This window comes from Gavialis gangeticus, unplaced genomic scaffold (genome assembly GCF_001723915.1).
Source record: "Gavialis gangeticus isolate Ggan-Ray unplaced genomic scaffold, GavGan_comp1, whole genome shotgun sequence".
In the NCBI taxonomy this organism is placed as follows: Eukaryota; Metazoa; Chordata; order Crocodylia; family Gavialidae; genus Gavialis; species Gavialis gangeticus.
In genome coordinates this window covers 25810116-25829563 of record NW_017729032.1, presented here as the reverse complement: position 1 = coordinate 25829563, position 19448 = coordinate 25810116, and the positions used below count along the sequence as shown (strand labels likewise).

Sequence of the window (19448 nt, the reverse complement as noted above, 5' to 3'; positions counted from 1 at the left end):
TTTTTTGGGGGGGGGGGAGCGTTGCTGAGTGGGAGGGGGGGTGGCAGCAGAGGCTGGCCATGGCACGGAGGGTGTGGCAGGGGGGAATGTGGCAGGAGAGCTCACACTCACTCACAAACCCTACACACTCTCCCACAAACCCACACACTCCCATATCTACATCCATCCACAATCCCACACCCACATCCCCCCAAAACCTTTCACAAACTCCCCACAAACCTCACCCCCCAACACCTTCACAAACCACCATGCACACATACCTGACACCTACCCCACAACCACATCCCACACAAGTACCTGTATATAATTCTAAAGAAGGTTCATATAGTGTTATATTTAACTTAATTAGTAACATAATAATAATAATAGTAATAATAATGATACTGTAATTAATTTAGCATAATTTTGAATTTTTCTATGCATAATTTTGAATTTCTCTGTGCATAATACCCTGGGGTGTGTTTATTGGACCATATGTATACTTGGGAGAGATGTTAGACAAGATGTAATATAGGGGTCTTTCACAGGGACAGGTTCCAGCAGCAGCTGTGATGTCCTCTGGCGGCTCGTGAATCCTGCCCTACTCTTGCTCTATGTGTATATCCCTCTTCATTCTCACCTGTCACACCCTGCTGGAAATATTGTTTAGAAAAAAGGAGGCTGCCCTACAGTCCTAACGTGAGACTTAGTCAGCCTTCACACTTGCAGGTCCCTCTCAGACCCCACTGATCCTAAATATCTCTAGCATCACCTGAGCCTTCCTGGCTCATATGTGCCTGCCTCTCACCTCAGGGCACTTGTTGCCTTATGGGCTAGTCACAGCTTCTGAACCTCCCCTAAAGCCATACCCATGCCTTGCACATGTTATGAATCAATTACCTTGGTGGACACTAAGCCCCAATCTAATGCCATGCCACCTCAGGTCTCTTATTCTTGTTAGGGGCCTCATCTTTCACAGCCTCCACCCCTTTGTTTTCACTGGTCTCCTTTTGGCCTAGGCTCAGTGTGCTGGATCTGACCTAGCCTGCTCCGATGGGCATCGGGCACCCTGCTCCTGTCTCCACCCCTCTTAGGCCCTGGCCTCACTCCTCTCGGGCTGTGAGCCCCTAGCCCTGGTATTCACCCTACTTTGAGCAACGGACCTCTGGCCCTATGTCTCCATCCCTCTTGAGTGCTGGGCCCCTGGCCCTATCTAGACTCTGGCCCTCCCAGCCACTTCCTGTTTGTACTTTGCCCCACCCCTGTATGACTTCAAAACCACCCACCCCCTGGGCACCCTGGAGCTTCTACCCTGTCCCAGCAGATTTCAGCCTTTAAGTGCCTCCCTGGCACTTGGGACCTCCAACCACCCCTTTGTTGTTCCACCCAAATTGTTGATATAACTAGAATGCAAATGATAAGGAACAGCCTAACATAAACCTCTCCTTCTGGGTAAACCAAACATCAACAAAAGAGATACCACCTTACTGATTAGAAGAAGGAAAACCTTCCATCCCTTAACGTAAGCAACCAAACACCAAAGCAGCCCCACCCCTGGGTTCTCGCTACTTCGTATTCAGCAAGCATTCCGCTCTGGCCCCAGGCACTAGGTCAGCTACAGCCAGCTTGCTGCAGGGCTCCTTCTCTTGTGTTTTGCAGATCCACACTCTCTATCTCTACCCAATTCAGGTACTGAGCCCTCTAGCTCTACTGAAAACCTTAAACACACTGGCAGCAAAATCAAACTCTTCTCATCTTTGGACATGGCTTCTTGTAAGCCTTCAGCCACCTACAGTGCACATTGACTGGATCTCAACCAATTGCTCCAGCTACAGCCACCCAATCCAGAGCTACTTCCCTGGCAGGCTCCAGGGCCAGTCTGCTTGCCATAGCTGAAGCCCTGGGTTTATATGTCTCCCCAGCACCACCCCTTTCTGAGCAGGTGACTTCCCTGGGTGGGCTACAGAGCTCCCTTAATTGGGCTTGCAGGCTTAACTCCATGGTAGCTTTCTGTGACTGTCTAGCTATTGCAGCCATGCTTTGCTTACTTGCAGGGTTCTCCCCTAGCTGCATTTTGGCAGAGCTGTTAGCTCTGCAATCAGTGCTTGTGGTTTTTGTACCCCCCACACCCTGCCACAGGGCCCTGCTCTTTCTGAGTTTCTGATAGGCAAACTTTCCACAACTGTGGCTCTCTAAACTATGGTTTCCCTCTTAAAGGAAAGGACATGATAGGCCCCCTGTTACACACACCCCTTCCTTCTTACAGATCCCTATTAAGGGTTTTCTTGTCTGTGGTCTTCCTCATTTCCTGTACCAGCACTCCAGGCACCAGTCACCATCTCTCGGACTGTGTGATTTCCATACAGCTGGTATTTGATAGTGGTTGTTAGCTCATTTCTAGGCATGGGATTGTTTTCCTTAACCATGGGGCACTTGTCCTCTTCAATGACGCTGTACTAGGGTTTCCTCTTTTCCCAGGTACCCACATACTATATGGTGTTAGGGCCTCTCTCTCCTCTTCCCTTGGAAATTTCTAGAACCCCTCACCTCTCTAGGCCTCTCTTCATTTCTAGCAATCTCCCCCCAAACTCCCACTGCCTTCTATTTTTCAGTGCTTCTTGAGCACATTCCAATCCCAAAACTCTATCTTCCCACATCTGTTGGGTCTTCCTCCCCCACTTTTGTACAGTTTTACTTATGCAACTCCCCCCCCACTTTCTTTTAAAAATTTTTTAACAATACATAGTCCAAATTATCTGGGAGGTTGCTTATGAATATTTTACACTTTGTCTCTTTCCTTTCTCTGAAGCCTCAGTCCTTTTCATGTGGACTTGGCTGGCTCTATTTCTCTTCATCTTGTTTTAAGGCACTCTCAACTTGTTGGATCCTCGATTCTTCCTTTGGGTTTTTTTCTTTCCACTAGGAACTAAATTGAGCCCAAATAAGACACATTCTCTTTGTACCCAGAGGTCTGTAGAGTAGTAGTTGGACCCTAGGAATCTGTTCTATTACTGTCAAAAGCAGTCTGGATGCATCATGTGCAATTATGTTGACCTGCTCTGAAGGCCAGTGAGATCCATGATTTTTATGAATCCTAAAGAAGAGTCCTGGGAGTTGAGAATGGGAACCTGAATAACTGATACATTTTAAGACAAGATGACAATACATCTTCTAACCTTAGCAATTAGTTTACATCCATGTCTTTATTCAAGGAAATTCTCAAATGAAAAAAGTCAAGAGAAGATTTCTTTTCCAAAACAAAGATAAGAATGTCCTTTACAGTTGCACCACAGGTCTTCATTTCCATATGCAGTAATAAGAGTCTGTTCATGCTGTATTAAGTTTTGCATTCTATAGTTTAGTAAAAAGATTTTTTGAGACAGCCCAGTAAATTAAAAAAAACAAAACCCGTGGCATTCTACTTCTTCCAGGCTATTCCTGCAAGCCAAGTTTTGGATTTTATGAGTGCATAGTGTTAAGAAGCTTGCTATTCATTAAAATTTAAATATTTAATTGAAAAAAAATTTAAAACTAAGTTTGGAAAAAAAACACTCCTGAAATTCTCTTCTTCATAGTAGGAAAGGTGTACTCTGGGGATTGTCATCAGAAGTAATAAGAGGGCTATTTAAATGCAAGTTCTGTTCATTCTGTGAGAAATATTCAAGGAAAGATGCTATGGATTTCACTGACAAATGATTTATCCTTCCTATTGCAAATTGCTCAAGGCCTTGTCACAAGAGATGGTCTAAATTTTTCAATGAAACAGCTTTCAGCAGAAAAATATAATTAATTGAAACCAAATAATTTTTTATGGAAATGTATCAGTCTGAATGGAACTTCTGTAGGGATGATTCTGAGATCAAGGATGGAACCAAAGAAAAAAGAGTAACTAATAAGTTGGGTGTTTGCCTGGGATATAAGAGACCTATATCTGAGTCCTCACTTTGCCTAACTCCTGATCAAATCTCTCCTTGCGGCATGTTTTATTTTTTATTAAAATTCATTGGGTTGGAAAGAAAAGTTGACTCTAGACCAGAAGCTTGGCATTCAGTAGATACGTGTAGGCACCACAGGTTCAAGACCTTGTTCTGTTGAACATTTAATTATTCATATAAAGTAGAATAACTCCAGAAGAGGAATTGTACAGAGAACCCTGAGTAGCCAATAGACAGGTGATTAGAACTTGAAATACGGGAAAGTGAAGGTCAGGTCCTCAACTTGAATCGGTAGAGAAAGGTTTCCTAGGTTTGTTATCTCTCAGCCCCCGCTTTGCCATCTCCCAAAGCCAGTCCTGCAGTCATGGCACTGGGAGCCCCCTGCTGGCAGGGGCTGGGGATCCTGTTCTCTGCACAACTCCGTGCTCACAGATCTGAGTGGGAAACAGGCTGGGGACCCTATTCTCCACTCAGCTCCATGATAGTGGAGCTGAGCGGGGATCAGGTTCTCCAGCCCCTGCCTGCAATTGTGGAGCAGGGTCTGGGAACTGTGGCAGTCATGGGCCAGAGGCAGACCTGCCCTTCCCCTGCAGCTCTTTCCAAGTCCCCTGGCCCCAATCAGGGAGCTGGAGCCAGGAGCTCCCTGTTGCTGGGGCAGAGGGACATTATCCCTGCCCAGTGGCGTTGCATAGGGAGTGCACAGGGGTGCACATGCACCCCCTGAGAGTGCTAGTGCACCCCCTGACAGGCAGCATTCCCCATTTAGGTGATGGACAGGGGGGCAAGGTGAAAGCGCCTGCCCTGTGAGTGCTGAGTCAGGATGCCAGCTGAAGCACTGTTGGCACTTCCGGGAACACCACTTTTGCTTCCCAGTCAGTGCGATCATCTGTGGGAGACCTCCCCCAGTTTGTGAGATTGGCCACAGGGGACTCCTCTGGTCAGTGTGATTGGCTGTGGGGAGACCCTCCTGGTCACTGACTGGCCTTTGGAGGGGCACTTGCTCCCCCTGACTCAGGTGGCACCAGTTGCCCATGTCCTTGCCCAAGCAGCAGGCAGCCCCTGAAGGCAGGGTGCAATGTCCCAGCCCTGACCAGGAGACAGTTGTCTCCTGACCTGGTGTTCCCTGCCAGCCCCTGGGCTAGCACTCAGGGGGAGCCTAGAACTCCCCTAGGTTGTGGCAGGGATCCATTGCAGGGCCTCAGAAAGTGGGAACAGTTTGCTGCCATTAGCAGTAAATCTTCTCCCACTTCTCTGCACATGTAGACACCTGCCCAGGAGCATGTACTTGTGAGCAGTTTATTCAAGAGTAAACTGTTCCTGCATCAAATGCATATGTGGGATTGCAGTCTGAAGCCCTGTAGGGGAGACAAGCCACTGCTATAGGTGGGCTGCCATGGAGACTAGTTGGTGATTCTAATTAGAGGGAATCTGCAGCCAACTCTGTGGAGTCACCTGACCAGAAATGGGCCTGGAAGATACATAAGTCAAGGCCACAGCCAGGAAGAGGGGAGAAAGCTGTTGCTAAAAGGTGGACCATGAGCAGGCTATGACTGGAGGCTGGCCCAGCAAACTGCAAAGGAAGAAGCTCCTGGCCATGAACTGCAGAAAAGGGCCCCAGTCAATCCCTGCAACCCACTAAGGGTGAAATTAAGGCACTGAGGGCTTCCTAGCAGGGGGATATAATCCAAGGCAAAGAGAGGTGTGGCTTTTCTCATGCTAAGCTACTGGAGATTTATAGATTCATAGATGTTAGGGTCGGAAGGGACCTCTATAGATCATCAAGACAGACCCCTTGCTGAGGCAAGAAAGAGTTCTGGGTTCAGATGACCCCAGCCAGATGCCCATCCAATCTCCTCTTGAAGACCACCAGGGTAGGGGAGACCACCACCTCATCTTGGAAGCCCATTCCAGATGTTTGGATTCAGCATGGGTTTAGTTTATTACATCCAGTAAGTTCATTCCTTTGTTAGAGGTTGATCCAGTAGTTCAAGTTTGGGACTAGCAGGGGTGGTATGGAGGTCCTAGTAGTGCCTGAGAGCACACTGATGTCCTGAGCTTGCTAGGGCGCAAGGATACAAAGTGATCTGTGGCCCAAAAGCAGAGAGAGAGCCAAAGGAGACTCAGTGCCTGGGACAGGAGAGATATAGGGTCAGGGTCCCAGACAGAGGGAGCCAAATGAGGCTCAGGATTCATAGCAGAGCTAGAACAGGGCCAGGGGACATGATAAACTGATTCCAGAGTGAAGGGGCTCAGGATCCAAGGGGGAAAGACAGGAGTTGGTACCTAGAAGCTTGGTCTGGTACAGTGGACTTGAGCTAGAGGGGCCAGCAAAAGCAAAGGGGGTGGAGGCCAGGAAGGCCAAGACCCTGACATGGGAACATTTGCACAATAACATTTGCAAGGCATGGGCATGGTGTAAAGGGAAGGAAAGAGTCGTGTCCCAGCCATTACGGTTATAAGTGCCCTAGGGAGGCACAAGCGGTCACGAGAACCCACTCTGCCCAAGAGAAGCAAAGCTGAGACCAGAGCAGGGTCTAGGAGTGACCTGTTGGCAACTATAAAAACTGAAGGTCACTCTAGGACCTTTAGGCAGCCTCCTTTCCAATAACACAAAGGATGGTAGGCAAGTGAGAAGGGTAGGGTGCCCTAGAGCTGGAGGTGGGCGGGGATTGCATGGCTACCAGGGGGCATCATGGCTACCCCTGGAGAACAAACCTGCTACAAATGTAAAATGCATAGACAGTCTGAAAAGACAATTCACTGATAGGCTGCATTGTCACTGTGACAAATTAACCAGTGTATGTTTGGTAATAAAACCTGCCCTTGTCCTCAGGTATTCCTCTGCTCAGGCATACCTCTGACATCATGGCTGGATTGGGAGCAAGGGAGTGGATCAGTGTCACACAATGCATAGCGTCTCTTCTATTCTGGAAGGATAGATGCATGGTGAGGTACTTTGGCTCAAGGACAGTTAGGGTCAATACTACTCTCTACACTGGTTAAGAAAGTTCATCTAGAAAACTTTTCATCTCCTACTTCAGCTATGAAAAAACCAGACATAGTGTTAAAGAAAATGAATTAAATTGCATTTAAAAAAAAAAGACTTTGACAGGGGTCCTGAAATTTTGCTCAGCAGTAAAGGAATGTTATCCTGAAAGCATTTAAAAAACATTATCTTAAACTATAGCATTATCAGTCTAACTATAGTATCTATGCAGTGTGGGTGAGTTACACATAAAAATAAATACAGCTCTGTCTTATCGGAAAAACACTACTGTTTAATTATCATACTAATCTCTGAATTTGATTATATATATTTATGAGATAATGCCAATATAAGAGTAGTTACAACAGGGATAATAGCCTCTAACTGCTAAATAGATACCTCTGTCAACCCATCTTTTAGTTAGCCCTGCAAGGAGCCCAAAGATGTACAAAGGATGGTGTTTTGTACACTTTGTTGTTCTCCCCTACTGCGTAGAACAGGTTTTTGATCAATGCCTTGCTTACTGCCTATTTCCCAATTAAAGCCATCTGATTATGCAGTGTCCATGAAACATTATTCTGTCTTTCGAAGTTGCTCTCATGCCCTTAATGTGTTTGACTTCCCTTCCTTCATATGTACACATTCCCTTTTATTAGACAAAACAAAAAACAAAACGTGCCTCTGTATATTTATACAACTTTTGGGGGAAAATAAAAATGATAATTTACAGAATTAGAATCAGGGCACTCCTCTATACTATTGCAATATGAAAACAACAAAATGATATAGTGGTTGCTACACACCATGTTAAGGATTGTGAGCAAGGAAAACTATGTATAAACTATTTTCTAAAACATGTATCCTATAACTGTTTAAGAGTTGCTGTTGTTTGTATTTATATGTCACTTACATAATTAATAGAAACTAATTTGCATTCATTAGGATATTAATGGATTTAGTTACAAACACAATGGGAAGCCTTCCATTTGTGTAATAAAATGTTACTATAGAATCAAAAATGTATAAATCCATATTTTGTGTCTTTCTCAAAAAAACGTACAGCACATACCATTTTTGATTCTAACGGATGTGCCAATAGAACGGAGTTCTGGCTCAACAACTGTCACGTGAGAAATTCATGTGTGGGCCTCAGGTTGAGGTAACTCTTGAATGTAATAGATATCTAGCAATCCAACTTTTTTGCATCACAAGTTTGGGCCAAGAAGGAATTCCCCACCTACTCCCTGCACCTCATGCAAGCTACTCTTTTGTTCACCCTCTCTGAAGCACTGTGATGTTGGGCACAGCTATGGATAGCAGATTTTGACTATGGTGTGCTCCTGCCTGTATTTCGAGGGTCTTGCTCAGAGTTAGACTGATCACCAAATTTGGAGTCAGGGAAGGAAGTCTTCCCTTAAATCAGACTGGCATGCACTTTTTTGCCCTTTTTCTGATGATCATTCTGAAGATGATCTTTTTCTGCAGGTTTTCTGAGTACGTATTAACCAACTACTTCCCTGTTGTTACAGTGCCAGGGCTCTGAGAGCACCCTTATCTTACCTGCTTTTCCCTATGGCTTGTTATATGCTTATCTTGGTATTTTGGGTATTGTACCTGGTAGCTGTGAGAATCTGAAGTGCTAATTTAGAGGATTTCTTGGTTAAAGGATTACCTGTTAACGTAGAACAATGGACCTGATTGCCCACTTATCCCTATATTCCGATCACAATGAATAGCAAGAAGGATAATATGGGAGTAACTATAGAGCCAGATTCTGCAAAACCTGTACTCATATTGCAAAGGATCTGCTGCAAATAATCCCGGTGTAATTATAAGAACAAATTCATAGCTGTCTCTCATCAGTACCTGATACAGCTCTGCATCTATGTGCAAAATGCATTGCTCAAATGAATACATGTGCACATACATAAAAGCAAGGACCTGACCACCCTACAATTTTTTTTATTTTTATGGAATTTTTAGCCATACATTTCATTTCTCTACACTGGTCACAGGAACTGGGGGATTGCAATATGGAACATCATATCACACAAAGCTCCTCTAGGATACTTCTGTGCCCAGCTCAGCCATCCTTAGGACAGTTTTCTGCAAATAAGGGAAATAAAGAAGCCCTAAGACAGGAGAATCTGGTCCCAGGAGAATACTTACATTCTAGGATATTATCCCAAGGTACTGAGCAATGTAGATATGTATCTTTCCACCAGATGTGTTAGTGTATAAACTCTCTTTCCACATTTTCTATTCCAATATTTAGTATTTCTTTCACAGGAAATAATTTTCTTGCTGAATTTATGACAGGACAAGCAGTGTACTGGTATAAACAGGTAAAATTCCACTGTCATCAGAGGTCTGTACATTTACACCAACAGAGACTATTTTCCCCATGGCTTTTTAGTGTGACATTATTTAACAGGTTAAATGAGTATCTCTCTATTTTATTTTAATAATTTTGCAATTAGCATTTTACATTTAAAAAAAAAGTCCTATAAACCATACTCAGCAGGAATATAGATTCATTCTGGAATCCATTGTTCAAGCAAGAGCATTCATTTACAATCTGCCAATATAAACACTTAATAAGAAAAATGCAGTGAAATGCCAAGTAAAAGCTTTACAGATCATTTTTATCTTTTTTCACAGAAGATCAACCATGGCAAAATCAATCAAACTATTTGGAAAGATTGATCTCTAATTACAAGGACTGAATAATAAAGAAAATAAAAGAAAACTGTGAAGAAAATAAATTCTGCAGTTTAATCTGAAACACATTTTTCTTTCAATGGCTATATTGAGATGATCTAGTTGGGGCTGGCCCTGCTTTGAGCAGGTGGTTATGTTAAATGACTTCCTGAGGTCCCTTTCAGTCCTAAGTTTCTGTGATTCTATGATTTGATATAAATACATTCCTTATATGATATAGGAGGACCAGAAATGCCTAAAATGATAATCATTCTTAGGTGTTGCTCCTTAAACAATGGATTTTGTACTTGAGAGCAGGTCAAAGTCTAAATGACTGAGAGAAGTATTCTCTGAGAATTGGCATCCAACATGGGTATAATTAATGGCCAGGCATGTGCCAGGCCCTTCCAGACACTGACATATTTACATTTTAAAAGGAGGCCTGTGGCAAGAATGACACCTGTTATTCTTGCTATTCAGGGAAGGACATTACTCACAGTTGGAAAATTAAGGGAGAGACAGATTCCTTAGGATGTTGCATTAGCTATCATTATGCATAAATGGATGTAAATATTCTCTGGGTCTCAAACAGATATGCCAGTGAGGAGCAGGAAGTTTTATGCATAGTATGAGCTCCCTCAAGAATCAAACTGATAATATATGTAAATGGCTAGATAAGCCTTGCCATGGGAGAAAGCATTTGTCTTCAGTTTTCTTGGGTGTAGGGAATGACTTTAGGTCCTCAGGTAGCAGTCTGGGTGTAATATGCTATCAGGAAAAGTTGCAGGGCGCCCTGGCAGGAAGGTCAGAGGCAGCAGCTCTTTGGAACCTGGTAAGCAGAAGAGAAGCTACATTTATAGAGTTTAGGGCTTAGATGAAAGGATAAGATCAAATTATAACTCTGATATTTCCCTTTGTTAATTTTTTTTATCTCTATCTAGCTCAATATTGTTATGATTCTTTATGATTGCTCTTGTTGTTATAATACATCTTTCTGTTATCTTTTATAACTTGGTTTCAAGGATAAGTGCATTTTCAGTGCACATATAGGCAGACCTCCTCTCTGCGGGGGGGGGGGCAGTGCGGGGCAGGAATCTAAAATTTCTGAGCCCATGACTGAGCAAGAGTGTAATTCTTGTAGTTGGCATAATTCCCTCTGCTAAGAGATGCAAAGACATAGATAAGTCAAGTAAAGCTGAGGCACCGTAAGACAGGAAAGTAACCTTAGGAGCATCTCAGTCTGTACTCAGCAGCAGATGACACACAGGGGTTTGGGGCTGCAGAGCAACCCTGAGGGTGTGAGAACCATAGGAGCACGTCTCAAAGGTGCATCTGACCAAATCCCAGGTAAGGGTGTGCCACACTGCATTGTAGACTCAGTCTTAGATGACAGAAGATGGGGGGACAGAAGCACTTGGTATCTCAGCAACTGGCCGGAATTGCTGTGTAGCAGGGGCATCAACTATATGGCCTACTTGGCCTGTCACCACGTGGCCAGCTGTTTGCATCGTCTCTGCTGTGGTTATACATAGCTTCTCGCATGGCCTCTTGCCCTATGGCCCAGATCTGGCCTGGTACAGGGGTTGAGTTTGACATCCCCACTGTGGACAGTAGAGTTCCAATTTGTTAAACGAGTTCCTGCTCAAAGTTGTTTGTGGCCAATCTCATTCTTGCCATTTTAAGGTTAACGAGCAAGATAAAAGTTATGAATGAGATTTTCAAAAGCACAAAGAACAGTTCTAAATTCATCCATCCATTTGTGCCTTTAAAAATATCCCCCTGCATCACTAGAATGCCTACATGTGGTTTAACCTATTTACATTTCATGGATGTGATGGATTTTGAAGTGCAGAGGAAACCATTATTATTGCCTAGTCTGACTGCTGCATAACCTATGTCAAAGAACTTCACCCAATTATTTTTCTGTTGACTTCTATTTGAACCAGTACATCATTAAAGAAATCTGGATTTGATTCAAAGACTTCAAGCAAGAGACTCTACAACATCTCTAGACAAGGTTCCCTTTGTTTAATTGCCCTTACTACTAAAAATTTACACCCTTATATACAAGTCTGGATTTATCTGGCTGCTTCTCCCAGCTAAGGAATTTTATTAAGGCTTGTTTTTCTAGATTAAAAGAACCATCTACTAACAGAAAACTCTGCGTATGTAAGTACAATGATTAAATCAAGTCCTAAAATTCTCTTCACTTTAGAACAAGGATTTCAACCTCATATTTTAAAATGAGGATTCCACATAAAAATGGTGGGCTTTTTAAAATGGAGCATTTAATTTAATAATGCATGAAAAACACATAAAAACCCTTTTAAGAAAAGTTATAAAATAAATTAGAAAATTGTAAAAAGTATTTCATGCTGGTTTAAAATTAGGGGAGTATGTGCTGTTCTAGTATAAACTTGCTGGAAATCGCTAAAACAGTTGTTTGTATTCATTAAGCAACTTAATTTAAAGCATTACAATCATATAAAATCTTATCATCCTTTATTATTTTTCCAATCAGGATGGGGTGTAGACCAACTGAAAACTCATTTGATCTAGATGTCAAGAACATCCTTTTCTATGTGTTTTGTTTTTTCCATTTCTAGCAATACTATGATAGACATAGTGACTATATAATATATGCTCTGTGTCTCTGTCTCTGTGTGTTCACACAAGTATATAATGCTCATAGTGTAATCTGCTATATGTACTATGAGCATTATCATTTGTTGGTGTTTTACTGAAGTGGCTACTGAAGGCTATGTTTGTGTATAGATGCAAATGATAAGTCATAATTTTCTGAGAAGATAAGTATATTACTGTTGACTTGTTTAGTAGTAGACACTAGGCTAATGTTGAAGTCTGGGAAGGGGAAGTGAGCAACTTCACACAGGATATTCAAGTATTTTCTTTATGTTCTTAAAGTAAATGTAAGAAGTCATTTTATGTATGTTCGTAGTACTAGCTAAGATGTGTTTGTGCTGAAGACAATAATCTCAAAGTATATCTCATGTTTTACTGGTGGGTTTAACACAGAAAGAACCAATGACATTTGTATTTTACATATCAGAAAAATGTGTTGTATTGTAGGCACATACCACAGCATGAATGGAATGGGATCTTAGCATGTCCCAGCAAACCAGGAGATGGATCCTCAGATGGTGTAAAATGAGATTGTTTCACTGAGAGCACTGAGGTCAATGATGCTTTACACTAGCTCTGGCTCAAGTTTTTCATAAGGCCTGCCTCGGGAAGGAGATGCTGGCATATTTGTACCTCTCAGGCACACTTTTCAAAAGAGAGGGACTTAAGAAGTCACACAGGGAAGAGGTAAGATGTATGAGCATTATACTACCCTCATTTTTTCAACTTAGTTTTCCTTTAATAAATATTTCACATGTACACTAATAATTGCCCAACACACAGATTCTACAAACAAGCCACTCTCCTCACCTTTTTTCTCTCAAGCTAGAAAGAATGAAAGAAGTAGACACTTACTCAGGGGCAGCATCTACACATGATGCCACATTGCTGTAGCAATGTGCCATGGTGATGTAGCATCTGCGGCCAAAAATTGTGATGCTGCAGCAATGTTTCTGTAGCAACGTGCTCCCTCAGCATAACATGTTGCTACAGCAATGTAGCAGCTAAAAATAACCATGTGCCACACGCATGGCGCAGTATTGGCTGTTACTCCACCGTCATTTAGTACTTCCAAAAGGAAGTACTAAATTATGGCACAGTAACAACGGCGCCATAGGGGCATGTGTAGACGCACCCAGGAAGTGCTCAAAGGGTGCAAACAGAAGTTGCCCTTGTGCCACCATAAACATTTTTATGGCAGCACATATTGTAAGTGAACAGATGTCCCAGCCCCTTGTCATGCTCCAACTGCCCAACAATGTTTGTACGACCAAACCTAGTCACTGGGAGTGCATCTACATGTGTACTTAACTGCACAGTAGACTAATTTGCTGCAATGTAAAGTGTCACAGTTTACACATGCTATGCTATTAAACCATAGCAAACTAATTTTCACTGTCATAAGATAGTACTGTTGGGGAACTGTTTAGACAAAAATAACTGCACCTAAATGCACATGTAAATGCTGACCCAAGTATACATTGCTGCCAGTCACCACAGGCAGCAGGAGACCAGACCCCTTCCTGCTGCTGAGCCATAGGGCTCTGCATGCTGGGGAACTCTTGTGCCCCAGCAAGTCTCTCCACCACCTACCAATTTCTCTCAGAGCTCAGGGCTGACCCCCAGGTCCCTGGCCAGCCTGGAGTTGTTCTACCCCAGCTCAAATTGCTGTGGTCCTGGGTGCAACATCTGTATGTGAGCCTTGGACTGCAGCAGTTTGAGCATCTACGCATGCCATTAATGCCATTAAGGTTCTGTGATACACTCTGATGCAAACTGCACACAAGCTCTCTGGTGCTGACACACACACAAACAAATTGCACTGGAGTTTATCACAACACTTGGCATCTGTAGATGTACCCAGTTTGTGACCTTATAGGGGAGGAAATCTGTTTGCTTATTGTGTACAACAGGAAATTCCCAGGGTGTACTTGAAGATGCGTTATGTTGCCTTACCCCTGACCCAGAACATACATTTCATACTGACATCGCTTGACCCAGGACATACATCACAAGCAGGAGAACCTCCATGGGATTCCCAAGGAGTACATTTCAGGGGTCAGGCCATGGCAGATATTCATCCTATAATGGGGTCAGCACCCAGATTGAGACCAAGAAGCCCCAGGAGCAATAGTAGCCCAGCCAGGTTGGGCAGCAGTCCTCAAGATATTTATTTCTGTTGATCATTTTGATCAGTTGTGCTGTGACATATCTAGGATAGGTAGCAACACAGCTGATACCACAACAAAAATGACATCTGTTTGTACCCAAATGCTATAGTGTGGGAGTGCCTATAAGAATTTAGACAGACACACAAATCACTTAGTATAGTAGCATGTTGCCTGCAAATGATTAGTATTTAGTTCTGAACACTGGAAGATACATATTGTGCTCATTTTGCACAAGTCTACAATCCTACACTCTTTGAGATCACTCAACTGTAGAATATGTCACTCTTATGCTGATTCTTTATCATCATTTGACCTAAGCAGGAGCCAAGTTCAGTGAAGCAGGCTTATTTATATTTTATCTGAACCAGTTCTCCAATTTATATTGAAAAATATATTCCTATATCATAACCATGCTTCTTTATAAAGTATGGTTATGATATAGGAATATATATCATAACTTCTCATTCTAGAAGTTTCCAAACATAAATCATATAAACAGGAGTACTTTATTTTTCTCCAACTGTTGCAGGGTAACCACCTTTGAAGTAGAACATGGCAACTGTGACACAGAATAAGTCCTTCTGAATGTATCAAATGTCCAAGATGTGTGGCATCTCAGGAGACAGGCTGCATGAAGTCAATACAAACTTCTGGATGGCAGCCTAGGAATAGGCCATCCATAAGACACTTGCAAGGACAGTAGCAAAAACTTTTACCTCTTACTGTAAACAGTTCTGTGTGTAGGTTCCTGTATAATATAAAGAGCTTTTGACACACCACAAGGCCCATGAAGATACCACAACATCTATGTAAGAACACAAACTAAGATTAATACAGATCAGAAGGAGAAAGATGAACCATTTATGCTGCCTAAAATTAGACCTCCTTCTGCAAACATAACACAGAGACATCTTTCCAGTGAAGTCTTTGTCTTTCCTCAAAGGAAAAGCCCATATCCCTTCAAAATAGGCTTTCCTGGCAGAATATCCTGTTTTTTGAGAATTGCTGAGATGCATTTTTTTAAAAAAGTACTTTGACTGAACTATTAAGTGAAGGGACATGTTAAACTGTAAAATGTAAATAAATCTTTTTGAACACGACTATACAAATGACAAGGCCAGGTCATTAGCACTGTTAAGTGCTACTGTAATGTGATTGTAATGTGTGTAACAGCAGGAGGAACCAGGGGGCAGTCTGCAGAGTTTTGCTGACTGTTAATTTGGACTACAACTCCCAAAATCCCCCAGGTGCTGGGGGGCAGGGAAAAAGGAGGTGTAAGCTTGAGGCTGGGGACAGGGAAGAGCCTACACATGGAACCTAGTCAGCTCTACACAGAGGAGCTGGAGATCTCACTGGCTCACATGGGCAACTGGTGCCCTCCAGGTTGCCATTGGGGGAGGCCCACAGCCAATTGCCAACCCTGTGGGGGGGGGTCTCCCCGCACCTGATCACCAAGTGTGTAACCACCAGCAGTGAAATTGGTGAAATGGGAAGTGCACTTCCGACCACACTTCTGGTTTTGCAGCTGGCGCTTCCAGGGGGTGCACAGCCAATCTCAGGGGGTACACGTGCATCCCCTATGCATCACCAATGCTAGCTCAGAAATCCAGGACTGTGGACTGAAGGAGCTGGACTTCGATTTGGGGGCAGCTACAGGTTACTGTTTGAGTGCTCTATAAACTAAAGGCTTTTTGGGGAAACTTTGAGGAGTGTGCAGGGGGAGGGGGTGGAATTAAGGTGCTTCCCTCCTTTTGTGTGTCCTTGTGTGACAAGGTATTTAGCAGAATTCACAGATTTCATTGCAATCTGACAGGTCGTGCCATGAGTACTTCTGCTGTAGCCTCAAACTTGCGATCTCTGCGCTGTCAACCATGCACCACCCCGGCCCCCATTAAGGTGATGAGTAAACAGTATCATAGTGTTGATGTTTCTTTACCTTTTACCTGCTCCCCCCTTTGGCCTGTTACCCGGTGGCCCTAACCCCTATGATTTTTCTATATAAAAATGGAAACTCTCCCTTGCTTCTTGTGGGGCTACAGGTTGACACAACAGCATTTTTGTGTGCCCAAAGAAGAGTGCGTGTGCCCAGAAGCTTGCAACTAAAGAATATTTTTTGCAAATATCTAAGTTGATCTAATAAAAGAAAGCACCTCTGTCATGAGTTTTGATTCCTTTTGCCTATAGACCTGCATCCCTGAAACATGGCAGATATCAAATTTAGCTATTTTTAAATGAAAATTTCATAATTTTAAAAGAAAAAAGCAAAATCTATCACCTGGAAACCTGAAAGGTGACACGTTGCTCCTGCCTGTTGTTGGAGCTAAACTTGCAGTCTCAGAGCTCAGAGGCACCTCAACACAAAAGAAATTCCTTGCCCTGGAGAGTATCCCATCTCCCCACTCTCCAGTGAAATAAGAAACATCATAACCAGAAGGAAACATAATTCTACATCCTTCTTGCCACCATACAACTTTGAAATAAAAAGACTGTTCTAACTTATATTTGAGCCAAATCTGCACCAAATTAACTATTCCAACCTGGAGATTTTACAACACCTTTAGCTCTCCTGTGAAATATGAAATTTCATTTCCACCTAGGAGAAATTTTATAATCTTTGCATTCTCCTATGCCTGAAAAAGAGTGAGTATGCCCGAAAGACTGCAAATAAAGGAGCTGTTTTGCAAATATCTAGTTGGTTTAATAAAAGATATCATCTGTGCCATGAGTTCTGATTCCTTCCACCTCACAAGTCAACATTTTAGTTCAATATATGAAGGGCCTGTTCTAAGTAGGAGAACTATTAAAATATTGTAGCAGCTTCTGCTTGCTTTGTGATTTTGGTCACTATATTTTTTATTCATACATTTGATACAAGGGCATAGTCTTGGTGGCATAGACTGAAGAATATTCTGGCAGTTAGAAGAGTGCTCCTAAGTCTAGCACATTTCTTTCCTGCACAGCTTTGGTTACAAAGCCATTTAACCAACATTTGTGAAACTGGAACAACAACATTCCAACATTGCAAGGTGAGAACACTTATATATTTACTCTATGTTTTGCAATGGGAGAGGGGAGAAAGTATAATGATTACCTATAAAACTGCATACAAAGCATGCCACAAAGAACTTCAGAACTGTGTTTCATTACCTAGGCATATTTTGATATATTAGGAAGAACAAAGCTCCAAAAGTGTCATTTAGCTCAGGCCGTTTTTTTTAGATTTATAACCTGCTGTTATGGGGCTGATTGGTACTAAAGCCCTTAGAATAGTCCTTGAATAAGAATTAGTAAAAATATGCCAAATATACTCAAGCATAGGTCATTATTATTTGATATACTGTAATAAGTTTAACCCATTTTCTCCAGCCTAAATGAAGAAACATTGTCTTATTTTCCAGGAACTCTGTAAGTGGCACAAATTTGAAACATTAATGTCTACCTCCCTAGATAGGAGACAGAAATTTGCTTTAGGTCACTAACAAAATCCATATACTAGGATCAAATATACTTTGGAACCCCTGATCACAAATCTGTAACACTACTGGCAAGAGAAACAACATAGATGTTGTATAGGTCAGGAAAAAAGTACACTGGCTCTGGGAAAAAGTTTTTGGAATAGCATCTGTCTACAACCTTCTAGACTCTAAAAGGGCCAATTTGTCATTTTTAATAAGCACAAAACACATCCATGACATTTGAAAATACATTACCTTCACTACCTTTGAGTTTCTAAACTTTTAAGTTCTTCGTGTTACAGCCTTCTAAATCTTTTTCATATAAAAAAGTGACTAAGATCAGCATAATTTAAAATCTTCTAATGAAATGTAGCTTAAAATTAGGAAACTATCAAAATCTCTTATTTTTTTTCAAAAAACAGGACTGGTGAGATCTAAATCATATATATTTAGACCAGAATAATAACTGATTATGTAGCTATCTTATTGGCTGATTAAATATCTGCAAACTGATTTAGATTTCCTTGAATTTGTTTTTCATATATGTTATAGTCTATGAATTTGTTTAAGATAAGTTTCCTGTTAATACTTGATAACATATGGAATTCTAGCTGTGTTACTTAGGAATTATCAAGTAAAGAACACAGAATTGTCCTTTTCCTGAGTAAGCATGGAAATACTATCTTCAGGTATATATGCTTATGCCAAGTTAAAAGTGGTTTCCGGATATCCTAATGCTCATGTCTTTAACAAATCTGTTTTGGGGACAAGATGTAGGCAAATAACATTTGATCACACAGATGTTTTGGAAAATATAACTAACAGGCAATGAGCATAGCAAAAGCCATATATTCCTTCTTCTTTAGGAATTCCAACATTGCGCTTCTGCTGGACAACATACAATCTTCCAAAAATAATTAATAATGGGTAACTGGATGAACAGAAAATGGCAACACTCCTTTTGACATACTATTCAGGCTCATGCTACCTCCTGAAAATTATGGCATAGTGTGGACAGAAACAAATAACAGCCTTAACACTTCCTGGTCATTGTCTATATTTAACTTTGGTTACATGACTTTAGTTCATCATAACTCAAGAGGTGTTATTACTGAGGGAATTGGCTGGTGTCATTGTGGAGCCATTGGCATGGCTGTTCGAGGACTCCTGGTGCTCGGGCCAAGTCGCTGAGGACTGGAAAAGGGCCAATGTTGTCCCTATTTTCAAGAAGGGGAGGAAGGAAGTGCCTGGCAACTACAGGCCAGTCAGCCTCACTTCTATCCTGGGGAAGGTCTTTGAAAAAATTACCAAGGGCCACATTGGTGAGAGCCCTGCAGGGGAAGTGATGTTGAGGGGTAACCAACATGGGTTCATGCCAGGCCAATCCTACCTGACTAACCAGGTCTCTTTCTATGATCAGGTAACAAAGAGCTTAGATGGGAAGAAGGAAGTCGATGCCATCTTCTTGGACTTCCAGAAGGCCTTCGACACAGTGTCCCACCCAATTCTGGTGGGCAAGCTGAGGGACTGTGGCATTGACGAATGCACAGTCACATGGGTGGCAAACTGGCTCCAGGGG

At 42.2% G+C, this 19448-nt stretch overlaps 1 protein-coding gene and 1 long non-coding RNA gene across 2 annotated transcripts in view; one reads left to right on the top strand and one right to left on the bottom strand.

The window, feature by feature from the left end:
* CNTN5 (contactin 5) overlaps positions 1 to 19448 on the bottom strand; it is a 1308168-nt gene that overhangs the window by 764099 nt on the left and 524621 nt on the right. The window lies entirely within an intron of this gene.
* Positions 11512 to 15425, top strand: LOC109303007. The gene is made up of 3 exons (XR_002098982.1): positions 11512 to 11769; positions 12691 to 12930; positions 14944 to 15425. It is a non-coding gene; the product is annotated as an uncharacterized LOC109303007 (long non-coding RNA).